This window comes from Schistocerca americana, chromosome 8 (genome assembly GCF_021461395.2).
Source record: "Schistocerca americana isolate TAMUIC-IGC-003095 chromosome 8, iqSchAmer2.1, whole genome shotgun sequence".
NCBI classification, from domain to species: Eukaryota; Metazoa; Arthropoda; class Insecta; order Orthoptera; family Acrididae; genus Schistocerca; species Schistocerca americana.
In genome coordinates, this window is record NC_060126.1 from 178,204,921 (window position 1) to 178,225,954 (window position 21,034).

A 21,034-nucleotide genomic window follows, 5' to 3' on the forward strand; every position below is an offset into this window, starting at 1 on the left:
GTCGATAAAGGCTGGTGGAAAACCCATGCGGTTCATCACTGAGAACAGAAAAAGATGCCGCAATTTGTCGAATGCGCTGTCAAAATCAATGGCAACCACTGCGGCGCGGAGTCTGCACGCCGCTGCCAGTGCAATTAAATCGCGACATTCTCCTGTGGCCGTTTGTATATTAACTGAGCCGCCCGGAGTTGTCTGTTCCGGGGATAGAATGCTAGGCAGGATCTTGCGGCATCGCGTTGCCAGTAGGCGTGTAAAAATTTTACAGTCTGCGTTAAGCAGAGTCAGGGGACGGTAATGTGCTGTCGTCACACCTGGTGTCGGTTTGTGGATGGGTATAATAATTCCCGTGACGAAGGACGGCGGTACGGCGTTCCCTATCGTCAGCAGTTCATTAAACATCGTTGTCCACCGTGATGCCATTAGTGTGAAGAAAGCGCGATAAAATTCTATCGGCAATCCGTCGACACCAGGTGACTTATTCAGAGCACCTTTTTTGATTGCATCGTGGATTTCGTCACGCGCAATGGGCTCCATCAGCTCGTCCGCTTCGTCGCTGGTGAGGGTGCGAGTTACGTGTGGTAACACAGACTCCTCAGCGTGGATGTTGGTAGTCTCCTCCTGGTACATTGTGCGGTAGTGGTCGACAAAGGCACTGACGATTTCGGCCTGGCAAGTGACGTGCTGGCCGCGACAGGTGGTGATCTCGGTGATGAGTTGTCGTCGTCGATGTTTCCTATCGGAGGCGATATGATGCATGGTCGGATGTTCTTGTTCCGCCGAATCTTGACGTCGGGTTCGCACCATAGCCCCCTGCAGTCTACGGCGTGTCAAAGTTACAATTTGCGCCTTAATCCTGCTGCGTTCCCTCTGGGTGTCGGGGGTGGGCGGTTGGGCGTCCAGGTCGCGGAGAACGGCGTAGAAATAGTCGGTAGTGTGCCGGCGCCACATAGCAACTTCCTTTCCATACTGAATCAAAGTACGTCGAATGGCAGGTTTGGCACATTCTAGCCACCAGGTCAAGGTCGTGCAGTATTTAGGTAAGCGACGTTCACAGGTGGCCCATGTCTCGGTAACACGTTGAAGACATTCGGGATCATGAAGATGGGAGGTGTTTAGCTTCCACGGTGCACGACTACGCCAGACCACTTGCTTGGGGAAGAGAATGTTGCAGATGTAGGCACAGTGGTCCGAAAAGGCCAGGGGCCAAAGTTCTGCACCTTGGACTGCAGGTGTGAGTTCCCGAGAGACGTAAATTCTATCAAGGCGGCTCGCGGAGTGACTCGTCTGGTAAGTATGTCCAGGCGCGTCGCCGTGCCGAACTTCCCAAGTGTCGCGGAGCAACAGATCTCGGACGACAAGACGCAGTTCTTGACAAGTGTTGTAGTGGGGCACTTGATCTTTAGGGTGCAAGACACAATTAAAATCACCCCCAAGCAAGTAATGGTCGCAGCGTCCAAGAAACAAAGGAGCGATTTCTTCTGAATAGAAGAGGGCCCTGTCGCGTCTGCGGGTGGAGCCTGACGGAGCGTAAATGTTGATGATACGCGTCCCCATGACGGTGACGGCCATGCCTCTGGCAGATGGAAGGTATGTGACATCGGCCACTGGAATGCCTTCTCTGGCGTAGATGGCTACGCCGCGTCCCAGGTGGTCACCAGGAGAAGGATAAGTGTTATATCCCGCGACGTCTGGTAGTGTGGCCAGGTGTACTTCCTGTAGTAGTGCGATATCGACGTCCGACGCCCATATCATCTCTCGCAGCAGTTGAAGTTTCACGGGTGAGCTAATGGTGTTAGTGTTGATCGTCGCTATTCGGTAGGTTTGGAGCTGTAACCCGCCGTGGAGGGGAACTCCACCGGCGGAGGATGAAGAGGGACGAGGCAACGGTGAGTCGTGCCGTACGCCACCTGACGGCATTATCAGCGGCGTAACGATGCTTCCGTCTGGGGTAACTCTGTCCCCAGCGTGTGGTCCGGCTCCTCATCGACGTCCTCACTCCACACCATTGAAGGCGTTGTCGTTGTGATGGTCGTACGTTCCACATCGGTCGTAGGGGCAGAGGACGTCTCGGCGGCAGTCGCATCTGTGGAGTCCATTGGTTCAGGAGCACCTGAGCGAGCCAGTAGAGTAGGCATCGACGTATCCACAGTCGGCGTCATGTTGTCGTCATTCGTATCGTCGTGTAGGTTCTCCGAGGCCTCGTCGGGTCAGACGGCCTCTGGAGCATCGGGGGGTGGTGATCCGTCTCGTTCCGAGACCGTACGGCGCCTCCTCTTGCACCTCTTAGGTGAACGTTGTTTGCGGGTTCGTCCCTCCGTGTCGGAAGACGGGAGGGAGTCGCGTCGCTCTGAGAGGAAGGCCGTCGCGGGAACGTCAAATGAAGGGGCGTCCATATGTTCAGGCGGGTGGGTGTCGGAAGTCGTCGCTGTTGGTAGTGGCGCCGGAGTAGCGTCAGGTTTTGAGCGCGACGCGTCGGCCCCAGCGGTATCCGTAGCAGCTGGAAGGGTCACCGGTGCATGGTCCGATGGGCGGCGGCCGGTGGGAGGAGAACAGAGCGCCGATGCGTAGGTGATCGGTAAAAGCGTAGTCGGAGCCGGAGGTGCCACGGTAGCGGCTGGCAATTGGGTGATCCGTCGCTGAAGACACTCAGATCTGAGGTGGCCTTCTTTGCCGCACCCGGAACAGGTCTTGGGTTGGCCGTCGTATATGACAACCGCGCGGCACCCGCTAATTTGCAGGTAAGACGGCACGTGGCGATGGAGGTCGATGGTGATCTGCCGTACACCGTTAAGAACAGGGTACGTTTGGAATTGCGCCCAGCGTTCGGCAGTGTGGCCATGTACAGTGCCATAGGGGCGGAAAGCCGCGATAACGTCTTCCGCTGGAAGCTCGAACGGGAGTTTGAAAACTCGTATGGTGCGCATTCCTAAGCCGGCATGGTCGACAGTGACAGCTCCGACATTGCCGTCGGCGTGGCAAAAGCGTAATCCATGGTTGGTGTCACGAAGTATTCTTTCACATACCGCGTCATTGACGACTTTGACGTACACAGTACTGCTTAATATGGACAAATGGATGCCGAAGATGTCAGAAGCTGGGATCTTAGCAACGTCGCGTAGGAAGCGTTCCACTTCCAAGGCCTTTGGTCGTGCGTAGTCGTTGCAGAAGTTGAAACGTAAAGTTGATTTTCGAAAACGGTTGGCCATGATTCTAGTGCACGTAAGCGACACGTAAGTGACGGCCGCTGAAATGTAAACAACAGCGAGCGCGCGCGCTCCGCAGGCGGAAATAACAACACGTCCGCACTGCACGGCGGCGAAAGCCGGACTGTGAGCTACTCACGCACGGCTCGCGCCGCGTCCTCACAATTTCACTTCCGCCAGTACCTCGCCTCCTACCTTCCAAACTTCACAGAAGTTGTCCTCGCAAAGTAAAGTTTGTAAGGGAGAAGTAGAAGCTTAACACCGTGGAAAGGCTGACTGACGCAAGAAACCAGGAATTTAGTATAGACGAATACAGTAAAAGCCCGACTCATCGAGGTCCGATATACTGTAGATTCGGATATAAAGCGGTGTACAGCATGTCCCCTTCCTCTCTACTGCAAATAAAACGGGTGCCCTGAAAGTAGAAGCCGGCCGAAGTGGCCGTGCAGTTTAAGGCGCTGCAGTCCGGAACCGCAAGACCGCTACGGTCGCAGGTTCGAATCCTGCCTCGGGCATGGATGTTTGTGATGTCCTTAGGTTAGTTAGGTTTAACTAGTTCTAAGTTCTAGGGGACTAATGACCTCAGCAGTTGAGTCCCATAGTGCTCAGAGCCATTTGATTTTTGAAAGTAGAAACCTCTCTGTATAGGCAAAAATAAAGGCCCGATGTGTTTCAAGCAAATACACATGTTATAGTGACAGCTCATTTACATGCATTCATTGAATGATTGAATGTTATGTGACATCTTCACAAGGTAGTTTCAACGAGAGTTTGTTCCATTAGGGGCCAGTGATAAAGCGCCTGCCGTTTCCTAAGCTGGGACTAAAAACTCTGTTATCTCTCTATCACTGTCCAGCTTATCCGTCTGCTGACGCGTTTGCAGAGAGAAGATTGAAAAACAACAACTTTATTTTTGCCTAAAAACACAAATGAATAGGATTAATTCAGCCACAAGGTCATGGCATCATATACTTTTTATTGTTATTTATTTATTTATTTTTGTTTTAATTTTTTATTATTTTTTCTTTTTATTTTCATTTTTGATTCATATTATTAGTAGAAGAATGGGATTTGTGATCATGTATTGGGATTTCTGTCTATTATATAATGAGTCAGTGTAAACGAAACCTGAAGGATAGCCAACCACCAGATGAACACATCGAAGAAATTTACTAGTAGCTGGAATTGATAGCTGAGTAGAACTACGTTTCTTTTAAAAATGAATACTATTTATTAGAAGATGGGTTACAATGGGCACACTACCGTAGTAATCTAGCCCGAAAACTAAACAAAAAAAATTAAAAAATAACAAATACAATCAATAAACACAATAAGTCCACGGTCACAACCAACAGCACAACAAAACAAATGGTTCAAATGGCTCTAAGCACTATGGGACAACATCTGAGGTCATCAGTCCCCTAGACTTAGAACTACTTAATCGTAACTAACCTAAAGACATCACAAACATCCATGCCCGAGGCAGGATTCGAACCTGCGACCGTAGCAGTGCGGTTCCGGACTGAACACCTAGAACCGCTCGGCCACTTCGGCTGGCACAACAAAACACCATACTAAAAGCACACATAGTGACAGAACAACTATGACTCAAAGAATACATGAAAACAAGGGAGAAGATTCAAGATGGTTGAAACGCTTGCCTTTATTTCTTTAATATTGAAATTTATCAGTATTATGTGCCACCAGGCAGCTAGAGGTCTACAGCCCTACAGGCTGCGCTACGGGGCTGGCGTGGAACAGTGGCTGGCTCCTCATACTGTAAACACATAACATGTCACAATCCGATCGATATTTGCAGAGCTGGTAGTTTCTCGGACACAGCTGTTCGTGAACCGTATATAATTTTCATCTTTGGTTGGTTTAAATGGCTCTGAGCACCATGGGACTCAACTGCTGAGGTCATTAGTCCCCTAGAACTTAGAACTAGTTAAACCTAACTAACCTAAGGACATCACAAACATCCATGCCCGAGGCAGGATTCGAACCTGCGACCGTAGCGGTCTTGCGGTTCCAGACTGCAGCGCCTTTAACCGCACGGCCACTTCGGCCGGCTCATCTTCATCTTTGCCTAGGTGAGGTGTGTCGTCTTCTGGAGCCTTGGCTTTGCTCTGCCGCGATTGGTCCGTTTGCTTTTAAATTTTGGAGGGCGCTGCCTTCTGTGGAGAGACCTGCTGACGACGAGAGTATCGAGTGCTGCTGCCGGAGTGAGACGGGGAGTTTAGTTTCCGGTTGTGTGGCAGCGCAATGTTGCGGGAAAGGTGGTAATCTTCCTGTGAACGCACGGGATTGCTACGAGCGTGTGTACTTGAGACGGCGGCAGTCGTTCTGGACGGGCTGTGTGATAAGGAAGCTCGGTGTGGTAACTGTTGACGCGGCGTGTCCGCGTTGCTATGGCGGAACTGGGGCGATTGACATAACTCGAGTTGTTGTCGCCGAATGCTTGTATGCCTTCTGGACTAACGGTGAGAATTTCTTGACTTGATGTGTCTCATTCAATTTCTGCCCGTGTCGTCGGGTGTGTTTTGCTCTAAGGTCGTGTGGCATGGTGTTTCGCAGTTTTAGTAGGCTCATGCGTGCCCGAAATCCCAATTCAATGATCTGCTGTTATATTGTCAAGTGTAACTATCACTAGAAAAGAGTGTTAACTCTCTGTGCCTTAATAACTGAACCTAAAATATTATCTGTGGTTGAAATTTTATTCTGACTCAAGTGCAATAACGATCTTGTATTTTACAATTTGTTGAGTGGTATTATTATTTAGTACTGACCGTCACATTTACTAAGTCGAAGATTTACGAAGGCCAGTGGGCGTCATTAACAGTTCCTGCCTAGATAGGCATAATATTTTGAACCATGTGTTTCAATGTTTAGTAATTTTTATTTTGTGTGTTATAGAGAGTTGCTGTCATGCCCTCTGTGGACGATTCGCCACGTTAGTGAAGTTTCTAGTTGTTCTGCTGGTCTGTGCCATATTGCTAAAGCAGGCAGTCCTAGCACAGCTGATTGTAAATTTTTCCTATTGGTGAGGAGCACGGCCTGGTTTTAAGTGCTAACTCATTAACTTCAACCATTCTCAAATATTTATTACTACTGATATTCAGGCCCTTCAGGCCGAGTGGCGAAGTCACTACCCCTTTTTGGTTATTAATTTTATCTTGTTAGCTTGTTTCATTAAAAAAAACTTTGGTATATGAATTTGTCTTTTGGTCTTTACTGCTCCTTTGGACGAAGTAAATTAGCTGTTGGTTTTGCATTCTTGTAGCATTATCAAAACAGCATTTGTAGTTATATTTGATTGGCCCTTCTGGCCGAATGATTAAAGTCATTCCTTTCAGTAACTTATTGTATTGGTCAATAATTAATCGAAGGTGTTGTGTCGTTCAGACCGTGATAATCTCCTTATGTTGAAACTTAAGGTTGTCATTCTGACATTGCAATTGAGAATGTTCAGCGGCCCTTCAGGCCTGGAGTTTAAAAATTTTTATTGTGTTTGAACGAGTGTTTTTTAATGTTTAATAAAATTAAATTGTGTTTGAAACTGTAACCTCATTTGGGTCTACCCTTTCACTCCCTGCAGCCTTTGAGCTCTGCTTACCTTACGTATTGGTTAAGTTTTCCCATACCACGACGTATCAGTTCGTAAGAACGACTCGCTTGAATTTTGCTCCGTTTACCTGGAAAGTAGGCCACCGCGCGCTACAGTTAGCCTCTCTAGTACAGGACAAAGAAAGGACACCCTACGAGAAATGCACAACTGAACATAAATGCAGATGCTAGCTAAGCCTGCAGCTTGCGCTCTTGCGTTTGACCACGAACGGCACCTGTGCAATGTCCTCATCACTTTCCAAGTGTCGGTCATAATCAAAACAGTGTTCTGTGTGTTGACGCTCGTATGGTGGGAGATTCCGTAACCACGGTAGCCGAAGTATTTTCTCGAGGCACCGTATCGAAGATTAATACCGCATACAGGACAAGCGGAAAAATATCATACGCTGAGTCACAAAAACGTGTGCTAAGTCATCGTAACAGACGGTCAATGAAGGGGACTGTGACGCAAAAGTAAGAGGACGACAACTGCTAAAGTCACTGCAGAATGTCGTACTCGCGAACCGTGTCAGCACCAAAACAACACGAAGGAAGCTCCATATACTGGAAGTGCAGGGCGAACTGGAATTCTAAAACCACTCATCGAGTGGTGCCGAAGTCACAGAACCCGACTATGAAGCCATGGAAGAACGTCATTTGGACAGATAGTTTCTGTTTCACACTGTTTCAACTTATGGCCGTGTTTACGTCCTAACAGTGAAACATGATTCGTGGAGCCGTATCGAGGTATTCTAAAAACCCAATAGTTACAGTGCAAGTTAGCATAACAGCCAAGGATTATCTGACTGTCCCAAGGTACATTGTTTGTTCCCTCAACGGTTATTCTGTTTTCCAGTATGGCTCAAATGGCTCTGAGCAGTATGGGACTTAACTTCTAAGGTCATCAGTCCCCTAGAACTTAGAACTACTTAAACCTAACTAACCTAAGGACATCACTCACATCCATGCCCGAAGCAGGATACGAACCTGCGACCGTAGCGGTCGCGTGGTTCCAGACCGTAGCGCCTAGAGCCGCTCGGCCACGCCGGCCGGCATTTCCAGTATGACAGGGCCCCTGTTCACACAGCTCGTTTCGTCCAGGACTAGTTTTATGAACACGAGGAAGATTTTTCGTATCTCCTCTGGCCACCACAGTCGTCAGATTTCTATGTTATTGAGCTATTGAGGTCTGTTTTGGAGACAAGAGTATGTGATGAATGTCCACCTCCATCATCGTTACTTAAACACCTTACAGAACCAGTGTTTATCCATTCCGAGACGACTAGAAGTTGTTTTGAATGCCAGTGCATTTCTTGCACCGTATTAGGCATCGTAATGTGTTGTGTTTTTGGTGCTTCCATATTTTTACTCAACTCCTGTATATCACCAGAGATTTACGGTGTCTCAAGTGGCTCTTCGAGAGGAATATATTTGTTTCTTTATTTATATTTTTTCTCATTTGTTCGGTGTCTAAAAACACGGTGAATGTAATTGTGTGGTCCAATGTGAAAAAACTGTTAAATGACTTTACTTGAAATCTATCATTCAAAGAGAGTTAAATATACACTTCGTTTTTTGACTTTTGAGTTATTTAACTATTGTAGAAAATTATTTCAAAATTGGTTTTACTTTTACGTAACTCACAACTGAGCAGTTAAATCATCAAACATAATGGACACACTTACTTGAATTCGTCACTGGAACATTTGTTTACGTCAAGAAAATTGTTCCGGGCTGTTGACGCATTGTCAGTTTGTCAATATATAAAATTGTCCGACGTGGCCACTATTGGAACTGGCCATCCTCAGGGCCTGAATCAGCTCAGCACAAAGCCATGAGGAAGGCTACTTGCAATAGTGGCCGAAACATCGGACAATTTTATACATTCACAATGCGGTCAAGAGCCCAGAACAATTTTTATCGACAGTGACAACGGCCGCCGAAGCCTGTGCTTACATTTACTTGTTTAGTAGAAATTAAATTTCCACTGCTGTCTTCAATTTACCGAAGAACGAGCTCATACCCATAGTGTGGTATCATCCAGAGATCGAGGTGCCATACCTAAGTCGACAACGCGAATCGATACCACAGGCGTTAGCGAGATCGCGCTGCAATCCGCAACTAGTGGAATGTCCTCCAGAAGACACGCCTTCCCTTTCATCACAGCAGCGCCCTCGTACCGGAGGTCAACATAGAGCCGAGCACCGAAGCGTTCTGCCCCAGTTCGCGACCTCATCTGGAGAGCTTAGTATCACAGTGCAGGCTCAACGAGTAGTTAAAGTTTCAGATGTACTTGCACTGTTGTAAATGTCATCACTGCACCTCAAGAGAGCAGTTTCTCACTTAGTGCATCAAGTGACGCTTTGATAATCAATGGCAGCTGTAAATTATCAGACAATCCTGTGGCAGAGAACTGTGTCATAGCTAAGTAAATATTTTATTCATTTATGTAATAAAGCCCCCCCATGAACCATGGACCTTGCCGTTGGTGGGGAGGCTTGCGTGCCTCAGCGATACAGATAGCCGTACCGTAGGTGCAACCACAACGGAGGGGTATCTGTTGAGAGGCCAGACAAACGTGTGGTTCCTGAAGAGGGGCAGCAGCCTTTTCAGTTGTTGCCAGGGCAACAGTCTGGATGATTGACTGATCTGGCCTTGTAACAATAACCAAAACGGCCTTGCTGTGCTGGTACTACGAACGGCTGAAAGCAAGGGGAAACTACAGCCGTAATTTTTCCCGAGGGCATGCAGCTTTACTGTATGATTAAATGATGATGGCGTCCTCTTGGGTAAAATATTCCGGAGGTAAAATAGTCCCCCATTCGGATCTCCGGGCGGGGACTACTCAAGAGGATGTCGTTATCAGGAGAAAGAAAACTGGCGTTCTACGGATCGGAGCGTGGAATGTCAGATCCCTTAATCGGGCAGGTAGGTTAGAAAATTTAAAAAGGGAAATGGATAGGTTGAAGTTAGATATAGTGGGAATTAGTGAAGTTCGGTGGCAGGAGGAACAAGACTTCTGGTCAGGTGACTACAGGGTTATAAACACAAAATCAAATAGGGGTAATGCAGGAGTAAGTTTAAAAATGAATAGGAAAATAGGAATGCGGGTAAGCTACTACAAACAGCATAGTGAACGCATTATTGTGGCCAAGATAGATACGAAGCCCACACCTACTACAGTAGTACAAGTTTATATGCCAACTGGCTCTGCAGATGACGAAGAAATTGAAGAAATGTATGATGAAATAAAAGAAATTATTCAGATTGTGAAGGGAGACAAAAATTTAATAGTCATGGGTGACTGTAATTCGAGTGTAGGTAAAGGGAGAGAAGGAAACATAGTAGGTGAATATGGATTGGGGCTAAGAAATGAAAGAGGAAGCCGCCTGGTAGAATTTTGCACACAGCACAACATAATCATAACTAACACTTGGTTTAAGAATCATGAAAGAAGGTTGTATACATGGAAGAACCCTGGAGATACTAAAAGGTATCAGATAGATTATATAACGGTAAGACAGAGATTTAGGAACCAGGTTTTAAATTGTAAGACATTTCCAGGGGCTGATGTGGACTCTGACCACAATCTATTGGTTATGACCTGTAATTTAAAACTGAAGAAACTGCAAGAAGGTGGGAATTTAAGGAGATGTGACCTGGATAAACTGAAAGAACCAGAGGTTGTACAGAGTTTCAGGGAGAGCATAAGGGAACAATTGACATGAATGGGGGAAAGAAATACAGTAGAAGAAGAATGGGTAGCTTTGAGGGATGAAGTAGCGAAGGCAGCAGAGGATCAAGTAGGTAAAAAGACGAGGGCTAGTAGAAATCCTTGGGTAACAGTAGAAATATTGAATTTAATTGATGAAAGGAGAAAATATAAAAATGCAGTAAATGAAGCAGGCAAAAAGGAATACAAACGTCTCAAAAATGAGATCGACAGGAAGTGCAAAATGGCTAAGCAGGGATGGCTAGAGGATAAATGTAAGGATGTAGAGGCCTATCTCACTAGGGGTAAGATAGATACTGCCTACAGGAAAATTAAAGAGACCTTTGGAGATAAGAGAACGACTTGTATGAATATCAAGAGCTCAGATGGAAACCCAGTTCTAAGCAAAGAAGGGAAAGCAGAAAGGTGGAAGGAGTATATAGAGGGTCTATACAAGGGCGATGTACTTGAGGACAATATTATGGAAATGGAAGAGGATGTAGATGAAGATGAAATGGGAGATATGATACTGCGTGAAGAGTTTGACCGAGCACTGAAAGACCAGAGTCGAATCAAGGCCCCCGGAGTAGACAACATTCCATTGGAACTACTGACGGCCTTGGGAGAGCCAGTCCTGACAAAACTCTACCATCTGGTGAGCAAGATGTATGAAACAGGCGAAATACCCTCAGACTTCAAGAAGAATATAATAATTCCAATCCCAAAGAAAGCAGGTGTTGACAGATGTGAAAATTACCGAACTATCAGTTTAATAAGTCACAGCTGCAAAATACTAACACGAATTCTTTACAGACGAATGGAAAAACTAGTAGAAGCCAACCTCGGGGAAGATCAGTTTGGATTCCGTAGAAACACTGGAACACGTGAGGCAATACTGACCTTACGACTTATCTTAGAAGAAAGATTAAGGAAAGGCAAACCTACGTTTCTAGCATTTGTAGACTTAGAGAAAGCTTTTGACAATGTTGACTGGAATACTCTCTTTCAAATTCTAACGGTGGCAGGGGTAAAATACAGGGAGCGAAAGGCTATTTACAATTTGTACAGAAACCAGATGGCAGTTATAAGAGTCGAGGGACATGACAGGGAAGCAGTGGTTGGGAAGGGAGTAAGACAGGGTTGTAGCCTCTCCCCGATGTTGTTCAATATGTATATTGAGCAAGCAGTAAAGGAAACAAAAGAAAAATTCGGAGTAGGTATTAAAATTCATGGAGAAGAAATAAAAACTTTGAGGTTCGCCGATGACATTGTAATTCTGTCAGAGACAGCAAAGGACTTGGAAGAGCAGTTGAATGGAATGGACAGTGTCTTGAAAGGAGGATATAAGATGAACATCAACAAAGCAAAACAAGGATAATGGAATGTAGTCTAATTAAGTCGGGTGATGCTGAGGGAATTAGATTAGGAAATGAGGCACTTAAAGTAGTAAAGGAGTTTTGCTATTTGGGGAGAAAAATAACTGATGAAGGTCGAAGTAGAGAGGATATAAAATGTAGGCTGGCAATGGCAAGGAAAGCGTTTCTGAAGAAGAGAAATTTGTTAACATCCAGTATTGGTTTAAGTGTCAGGAAGTCATTTCTGAAAGTATTCGTATGGAGTGTAGCCATGTATGGAAGTGAAACATGGACGATAAATAGTTTGGACAAGAAGAGAATAGAAGCTTTCGAAATGTGGTGCTACAGAAGAATGCTGAAGATTAGATGGGTAGATCACATAACTAATGAGGAAGTATTGAATAGGATTGGGGAGAAGAGAAGTTTGTGGCACAACTTGACCAGAAGAAGGGATCGGTTGGTAGGACATGTTCTGAGGCATCAAGGGATCACCAATTTAGTATTGGAGGGCAGCGTGGAGGGTAAAAATCGTAGAGGGAGACCAAGAGATGAATACACTAAGCAGATTCAGAAGGATGTAGGTTGCAGTAGGTACTGGGAGATGAAAAAGCTTGCACAGGATAGAGTAGCATGGAGAGCTGCATCAAACCAGTCTCAGGACTGAAGACCACAACAACAACACAACAACAACAACATGTAATAAAGAGAACTAATAATTCATGTGGTCTAGTTTGATGAGCCTCCTGTCAGAGAACGTCCAGTTATGGCGGATGACAACACATAATACGCTAAATGATACATTTCGGCCACTGCACGGCGCATGTTCTGGCGACAAGTGCCTCCGCTCCCACGGATCGAGTTCCCCAAAGCAAGAGCGAAATCTCGCAGCTCTATAGGGAGCTGGCGTGGACCGCCCTAATCTAGAGTTGCAATTTTCTTGACAGACAGCGTTACTTAACTAGACTACTGAGACTATAAAAAGAGTGACTCCCAGCTTAGATCTGTGCATTGATCTCTGTCTAGCACGAGGAGTCCTCTGAGAAAATTCCCTCCACTACTCGGATTGTATGGCCTTTTTACATATCGTCTTCCTACTATCAGCGACTGCAGTGGGCCACTTGGCGCAGGTTGACCCTTTCACGTGGAGAGCAACTGAATCGTGATTTATTTTCAAAGAATATTCTTAAGAATTTATTTTATTTACTAGCAATTCATCAAGAACATTAACACATTTAATCACACTGTGTAAGCATGGAAGAATTTGCAGGGAGTATCTGATGAAATCATAACCAAATTCCTTTTAACAAATGGGAATTTTATTCACTTTAATAGTGCCTAAAAGCATTTTTAAAAGAAACAGCTTTAAAACTATAATCAGAAAGCACCCTCTAAATATCAAAGTTACAATTTATTCAGAGGCAGAAAGAAACAAGTTTTGACTACATGAGCTTTTGGGCAGAGAACCTTGCTGCTCCTTTTTGACACGGCTGTAGTTACGACCGCTCACAACAGCCTCTGATAGACTACACTGGTGCAAATCTGCAACACATCATATAAGTTTAAACTAAGAGTTTTAACAATTTACACAAGCACACAAACTATGCACCCCTCCGTAGGAGGGATAGAAATGGTACAAAACACTAACAATTACAATATTAACCTTGCCACCGAAGGTGCAACTTGATTTTAGCTTCTAAGAAAAGTCTAAAATAACCATTTAAATAAAACCCCATGAAACGCAATTTTATATAAAAGTCTGCAAGGTTGGCCAAACAATAGTTAAGATGCTCTACAGTACACAGATACCGCCTCTCAAGATCATAGAGAATAATATCAAAGTTTCCAAAGATCAAAACATATTTCAGGTATTAGGCCGTTACACTCCAAGCAATAAATTCGTTAACACACCAAATCCGACAAACATGACAGAGACATCTACTAACGTACGGTAGATTGATAGGGAGATTACCGAACAACCCTATTCCACAAGGGAAAACGGACCACCCAATTTATAAACAACCACCTTCCCGCGGGTGGGCAAACGGAGAAGAATGGTGGGACGACCCCAAAGCAAAACGGCTGGTGATCTCACTAAGAAAACAAGTAGAATTTACCAAGAGTAAATCAAACAACATATCACCAATCACTTCTAATAAACTATTATTTCTCGAGAAGACCGGGCGCAGCACACCCAAATCGCTCTCCCGAACCGTCCACTGCCAGCCGCTTCAATGGACGCAGGAAGGCGCGCAGATCTCCCGTCTTACGGCGTCGCAGCTAGCACCGGCCAGACTGATGCCGTGGGTTGACTCCTGTTGCTCTCATGTCGACCACGAAGTCACTACCCCTCGCTATACGCCGCGGCCCACTGGACTCACGTGGCGACCTCACATGCGCCGACGCTCAAGACGGGCAAGTCATCTTGTGTCTCAGTGCGCGACCGAACAACCGATCGATCCAACCGTCAATGACCATTGCCTGAGCAAACTGTAGCAGACTGGCGGCCTAACGCGCAGACTCAGGTGCAGGAACTAAGCCGCGACCGGGCGACCACTCGCTGAGTTCTCTTACTGCCGGAGTGGTAAGACTCTCATTTGCCGGCTTTAAAGGTTGATTTGAACGACAGACAGACACTAACTGCCTAACAAATGCGGACGAGAGACAGACTAGCAAGCTGGGGACGAGGGACTGACCTCGACTGACCGACTGGCGAGTTTTTTTCCTTTATTGTTATTTTTATACCTGTACAAAAACAGGTAGGCTGGCAGCAGCACCTGACGCCGCTCTGCAGCCTCAGAGTTAACAGTTATAAAACAAACAGAAGACACATAAGAGATTGAACAAATGGTGGGTAAAAAACAGTAGATACAGAACAGAAAAAACACGAAGCCGTTCACACTAGACGAAAAACCACTAAAACTGTCGACACGACGCACAAACACTGATGAGTTCGACGGCACATGTGAACGTTGGAGCGTGACGGCGGACACTAACACAAACACGACGGCACACACACGAGAAACTGATGGCGATGATCTCCGGCGCGCGAATGTCCACGTAGCGTGTGCGAGTCCGGGGACCTGCCAAGAGGGGAAGAAGGGGGAGGGGGAGGGAGAGGGGTGAGCAAAGATTCCAATGGCAGAGGACTGGCGAGCTCACAGCGCCCCTTAAATGCACGTGAATAGGCAACCTTTACCCTTTCCCATCAGAGGGAAAGCTGCGATTGCCACAGCGGCGCCACCGCAAGAAGCGGAGGGCGACTGCTTCACACTACGCGCTGCGGCGCGCTCTTCAAAACAGCCATTTTTACCACGGCTCAGCAACCCTGCACCCTGTTGTCACCAAGACAACACTCACCCGCAGTAATTCTGTCCTGGATATTTGCAGAATGCATCCGCTGCCAACGTATGCCAAGTGACTGACATACGTATTTTCACCTTTCCTTTCTTCCCTCTCCACAATCGAACAGAAATCAATTTATCTATCCAGGAGCCTAAGAATTCGTGGGCTGCTTCAAATTGGTCTCTTTCGCTATTGGAACATGTGGCGTCCCAGCGACAACTGTGTCATAAAGACATTTAAAAAATGAACTAGGAACGAGAAGTGTATCTCGCGACGAAATAAATGTAAACGAGCATTATGTGTTTTACAGACCGCGTAGACTTCGTGAAATTTCCCTGTTTTATAGTAAATATTAAATATAATCCTAGTATCAAGGAGTAGACTCCTAAAGTGTAATAACTTCTACGCTATTAATAAGGGAGAAAATCGCTCCTAGATTGTTCTTCTCTTCCTCTCTCTCTTCGCTTGTTTCTAGTATTAAGAAGCAGACATCTTGCACCGCTAAAATAATGTAAGCATTAATGCTGTTAACCTTGTTAATATAGTAGGTTAAGGTTTATATGTGAGTTATTTCAATGTACAGTGAGCCCTCTGTCATGTTCCTTGCATTGAATTAATTTTTCGTAAGATGTTTACAGCTCCACAATTTTAGCGGCCGCTGCCATTGCGCGTCGACCTATAGAGCGAAAGCATAGCGGAAGCACAGAGATCGCCCGCTTTAACGTTTAACTAACATTTTTTCACGCAGCCGCAGCCGAGAGCAACGTTAGTTTTAAAATTTTACTGTTCAGTTTATACCGAGAGCCAGGACTCGACTACCACAGCCTGAATATGATGGTAAGTACAGTATTCTTCGAGTGTTGTGTGGGTTCACAATAATTTCAGTATTTGAATCCATGCTCTTAAAGTACAAATACGCTGAGGCTAATTATAATACTCTTATATTTTCATTCTCAAGTAATGAATAGTGAAGGCAGCGAAAGATCAAGTAGGTAAAAAGACGAGGGCTAGTAGAAATCCTTGGATAACACAAGATATATTGAATTTAATTGATGAAAGGAAGGAAAATATAAAAAAATGCAATAAAGGAAGCAGGTGAAAAGGAATACAAACATCTCAACAATGAGATCGACACGGAGTGCAAAAAGGCTATGCAGGAATGACTAGAGGCCAAACGTAAGGATGTAGAAGCATATGGCACTAGGGGTACGATAGATGACGCCTACAAGAAAAAGAGACCTTTGGAGAAAACAGAACCACCTGTGTGAATATCAAGAGCTCAGATGGAAAACCAGTTCTAAGCAAAGAAGGGAAAGCAGAAAGGTTGAAGGCGTACATGGAGTATCTATACAAGGGTGATGTGTTTGAAGGCAATATTATGGAAATGGAAGGGGACGTAGATGAAGATGAGACGGGAGATACGATACTGCGTGAAGAATTTGACATAGCACTGAAAGGTCTAAGTCGAAACCAAGCCCAGGGAGTAGAGGACATTCCGTTAGAAATGGTGATAACATTGGGAGCGCCATCCATGACAAAACTTTTCCATCTGGTGAGCAAGATGTATGAGACAGGTGAAATACCATTAGACTTGAAGAAGAATATAATAATTCCCGTTCTAAAGAAAGCAGTTGCTGAGAGATGTGAAAATTACCGAACTATTAGTTTAACAAGTCGCGGTTACAAAATACTAACACGAATTCCTTACAGACGAATGGAAAATTGGTAGAAGCTCACCTCGGAGAAGATCAGTTTGGATTCCGTAGAAATATAGGAACACGCGACATTTTGACAATGTTGACTGGAACACTCTCTTTCAAATTATGAAGGTGGTAGGTGTAAAACAAAGGGAGCGAAATGCTTTTTATAATGTGTACAGAAACCAGATGGCAGTTATAAGAGATGAGGGGCATGAAAGAGAAGCAGTGGTTGAGAAGGTGAAACGTCCCCTTAGAAAAATTATACATGATTGTGCATAAACTGACACACAATGTTTTTAGCGCAACGCAGTCTGACTTTCAATAATCCCTACAAAAGAATGGCCCTGACTAACATGAACTTATACCTTTCTCAAATCACTTACCTCACAAAAATCTTCGTTACTCGAACTACTGCAATATAGCGGGCGCCACTACTGCCAGCTAAATAAAAGATTCTAACTACTGAAGGCACTAACTACTGATAGGCATAGTTAGGAAATGAAAGATTTTGATAGAGAACAAATGCTGTATTTACCGTAATAGTCATAATATATAGCAGTTCATGACATCCAGTCTTACAAATTTCAAAACTCCGCTATCTCTCTCCCCACATCCACCACTGCTGGCGGCTCACCTCCAACTGCGCAACGCTACGTGCTGTTCACATCCAGCTGCCGCTGCCCAACACTACAATGGCAGACAACAATGCAAACTAGCCACAGACTGCACACAGCACAGCCAGTGACTTTCATACAGAGCGCTACGTAACGTTGCCAATAAGAAAACATAAACAGACTACTTGCAAAGGTAGTGAGGGAAGGTTGTAGCCTATCCCCGATGTTATTCAATCTGTATATTGATCAACCAGTAAAGGAAACAACAGAAAAAATTGGAGTAGGAATTAAAATGGAGGAAGGAGAAATAAAAAACATCTATGTTTGCCGATAACATTGTAATCCCGTCAGAGACAACAAAGGGCTTTGAAGAACGGTTGAACGGAATGGACAGTGTCTTGCAAGGAGGATATAAGATGAACATCAATAAAAGCAAAACGAGAGTCATGGAATATAGTCGATTTAAATCAGGTGATGCTTAGGGAGTTAGATTAGGTAATGGGAGGCTTAAAATAATAGACGAGGTTTGCTATTTGTGCAACAAAATAACTGATGATGGTCGAGGTAGACAAGGTATAAAATGTACACTGGCGATGGCCAGGAAAGCGTTTCTGAAGAAGAGAAGTCTGTTAACATCGAGTATAGATATAAGTGTCAGGTAGTTTTTCTGGAAGTATTTGTATGAAAGTGAAACATGGACGATAAACAATTTAGACAAGAAGAGAATAGAAGCTTTTGAAATGTGGTGCTACAGAGGAATGCTAAAGGTTACACGGATAGATCACGTAGCTAATGAGGAAGTACTGAATAGAACTGGGGAGAAGAGGAATTTGTGGCACAACTTGACTAGAAGAAGCGTTCGGTTGGTAGGACACATTCTGAGGCATCAAGGGATCACCAATCTAGTGTTCGAGGGAAGCGTGGAGGGTAAAAAACGTAGAGGGAGACCAAGAGATGAATACACTAAACAGATTCAGAAGGATGTAGATTGCAGTAGTTACTCGGAGTTGAAGAGGTTTGCACAGGATAGAGTAGCATGGAGAGCTGCAGCAAACCAGTCTTTGGACTGAAGACCACAATGACAACATTATATCATCATCATCATTTATCGCGTTAACAATATACAATGCATTGGGGTATAAATGCAGATATTATGAACATTGGTATGCTAATACGTGCCACTCCAGTGTGTTAGTTCTTTTATCTCTGCATCTAACAGTCCTCCCGCAAACACGTTGTTCTCTACACGGTCGCAACTGCACCAGTAAGTGTGTAACACCCCACCTTGTCTGAATTATGCGTGTGTTCGCCCCTGTCAAACAACTTACAGAGAAATCGGGAGTGGAAATGTACTCAAGAATGGATAAAGCTAGATTTAAATGTCACCCTGTTGCCCTTAATTAATCTGCGGTGGTAGTGTTGACGATAAATCACACCTATTTTTAATACCAAACATGAACAATAAGGAACCCTTACGGGGTTCAATGACATCAGACAATTACATAGAAATAAAATAAAGAAAAGAGTGAATTCAGGATCAAATTAATGAAAGTAAAAGCTCTTCTGAATCAACAAATATATTATCCACTTCAGACCAATGCTGAATAAAAACACAAATGAACCATTTACCAATTACCCTCCCAGCTGCGATTGACAGTGAACTGTGTCAAAATCGGTACAAAACGGGATCTCTTATAAATTGGCTGTCTGACTGACATCGATACAACACGAAAAATAAGAAGAATCACTACATCCCAAAGTATCGTGAAACCTCAGTGAAAACAGCAATAGCACGGAATCCAGCTATTTGACGCTACTCCTAACGCAGGCCGAAGCGGGAGTGATCTCATAGTACAACTGCTGCTCTGGCTGCGGTCTCCGGCGGGCGACGGCGCGGCTGTGGAATCTGGGTGTGGCGCCTCGGAAATTACACTCCTACAATACTTGGAAACAGACTGCTGTTCGTAAACTTCTCGAATTGCGACAATCTTTTCATGAGCAAAGAGCTGACACGGCTAACGTCCTCTCAGAACGAAAGTCCAAGACGGACTACCTCGACAGAGAATCGAGCAAGATCGCTCTTCGCCTCTGTTTTCCCCACCAACCGAATCACATCCCTAGAAACGCTCAAAATACCCAGTTTCCCAGTGCCGACAAGTGTATGGCCTGGGGATCGAACTATTTTCCACAATTCTTACCTTTCTACCAAATTTCACGAGTAAACTCCGCCCAAGGGCACAGCTGTGGGCAACAACAATTTTTCCGGAATTTTTTTAAATTCTAAGGTACTCCTGGGATGCCCCACTTCAATTACTCGAAGGTGTAAGATTAGTGGAACGTAGGCGAGAGCATGCCCAGCAAGCCACTGGCCTGCCCCACTTCAATTGCTCGAGGGCATAAAATTAGTGGAACGTAGGGGAGAGCACACCCGGCAAGCCATAGCTCTGTTTTGTAAACACTTGAGGTTACACACCTGGAGACGTGTTGTCAGGCTGCTGGCCCAGCGCTGTCCCCGGTGCCTCTCATATAATGCATTGACGCAAAATCTGATAGTTATAAAATCACGTAATTATCCCTGTATTACATAGCGAGCGTGCCGATGCGTTTCCACAGACATTTCATACACCGTAATCAAGTGTATTACTCCAACAAATAACAACTAATTATCTTCAAAGCGATTGCTCCGCTGTCAGTCGTTTTAATTGATCTGAAGCGCTCGCAAAGTGATTATAGTCACATTAAATGGACTCGTGTAAGGACAAGACCGTTGCCACCTTACAAGTGCAGTACATCTGGCAGTGCAGACTGACCGATTTCCGTCCAGGCAGCCACTCTTCAACCACTTACCTACTGCTCAGGGCAAAATAAACTTTAAATGGCTTGCAATTGCCATATGCACTTGAAAGTTCTAACTGACGTAACAGCATACTACTCCTAATAGCTATAATTGTTAGTTTCCAAATGAAATAAGTACTGATGTGCATTTATGTCCAATTATGTATCTGTGTAAATACGTTTATACGTGTATCTATGTATACATGCCAGTATGTAGATGGAAAAAAGCTTTTTCAAAAGTTGCTGTAAATATATTTTAATGCTTAATCTCTTTTCAGAGAACGTTTAACAATCACATTGACTTACACACACTTTTGACACTTTACAAAGGCTGTGACGATTGTACGAGATAACACGACATGATGACGAAGTGTATTCTCCAAATGGCATTAATTATTAAAACAAATTTGCAGCAGTGTTCGAAAAAAGTTATGGACATGAATGATAAGCTATACAAGACGCTGTTAGCCCGAAAACGAAAGTTGCCATGCCTAAAAGAATACACAAAGAGCGCGCTTTTTGGTCCCACGGAGCACATATTTTTTCCCATGGTGGAGGTAAAGTAAACAAGAATACAACCATTTTGTTTGCATTGGACGGACTTTGTGTGTTTTTCGTCTGAAGGGTGGACTACAGCATCGCACTGTTTCTAGACATCACTCTACCT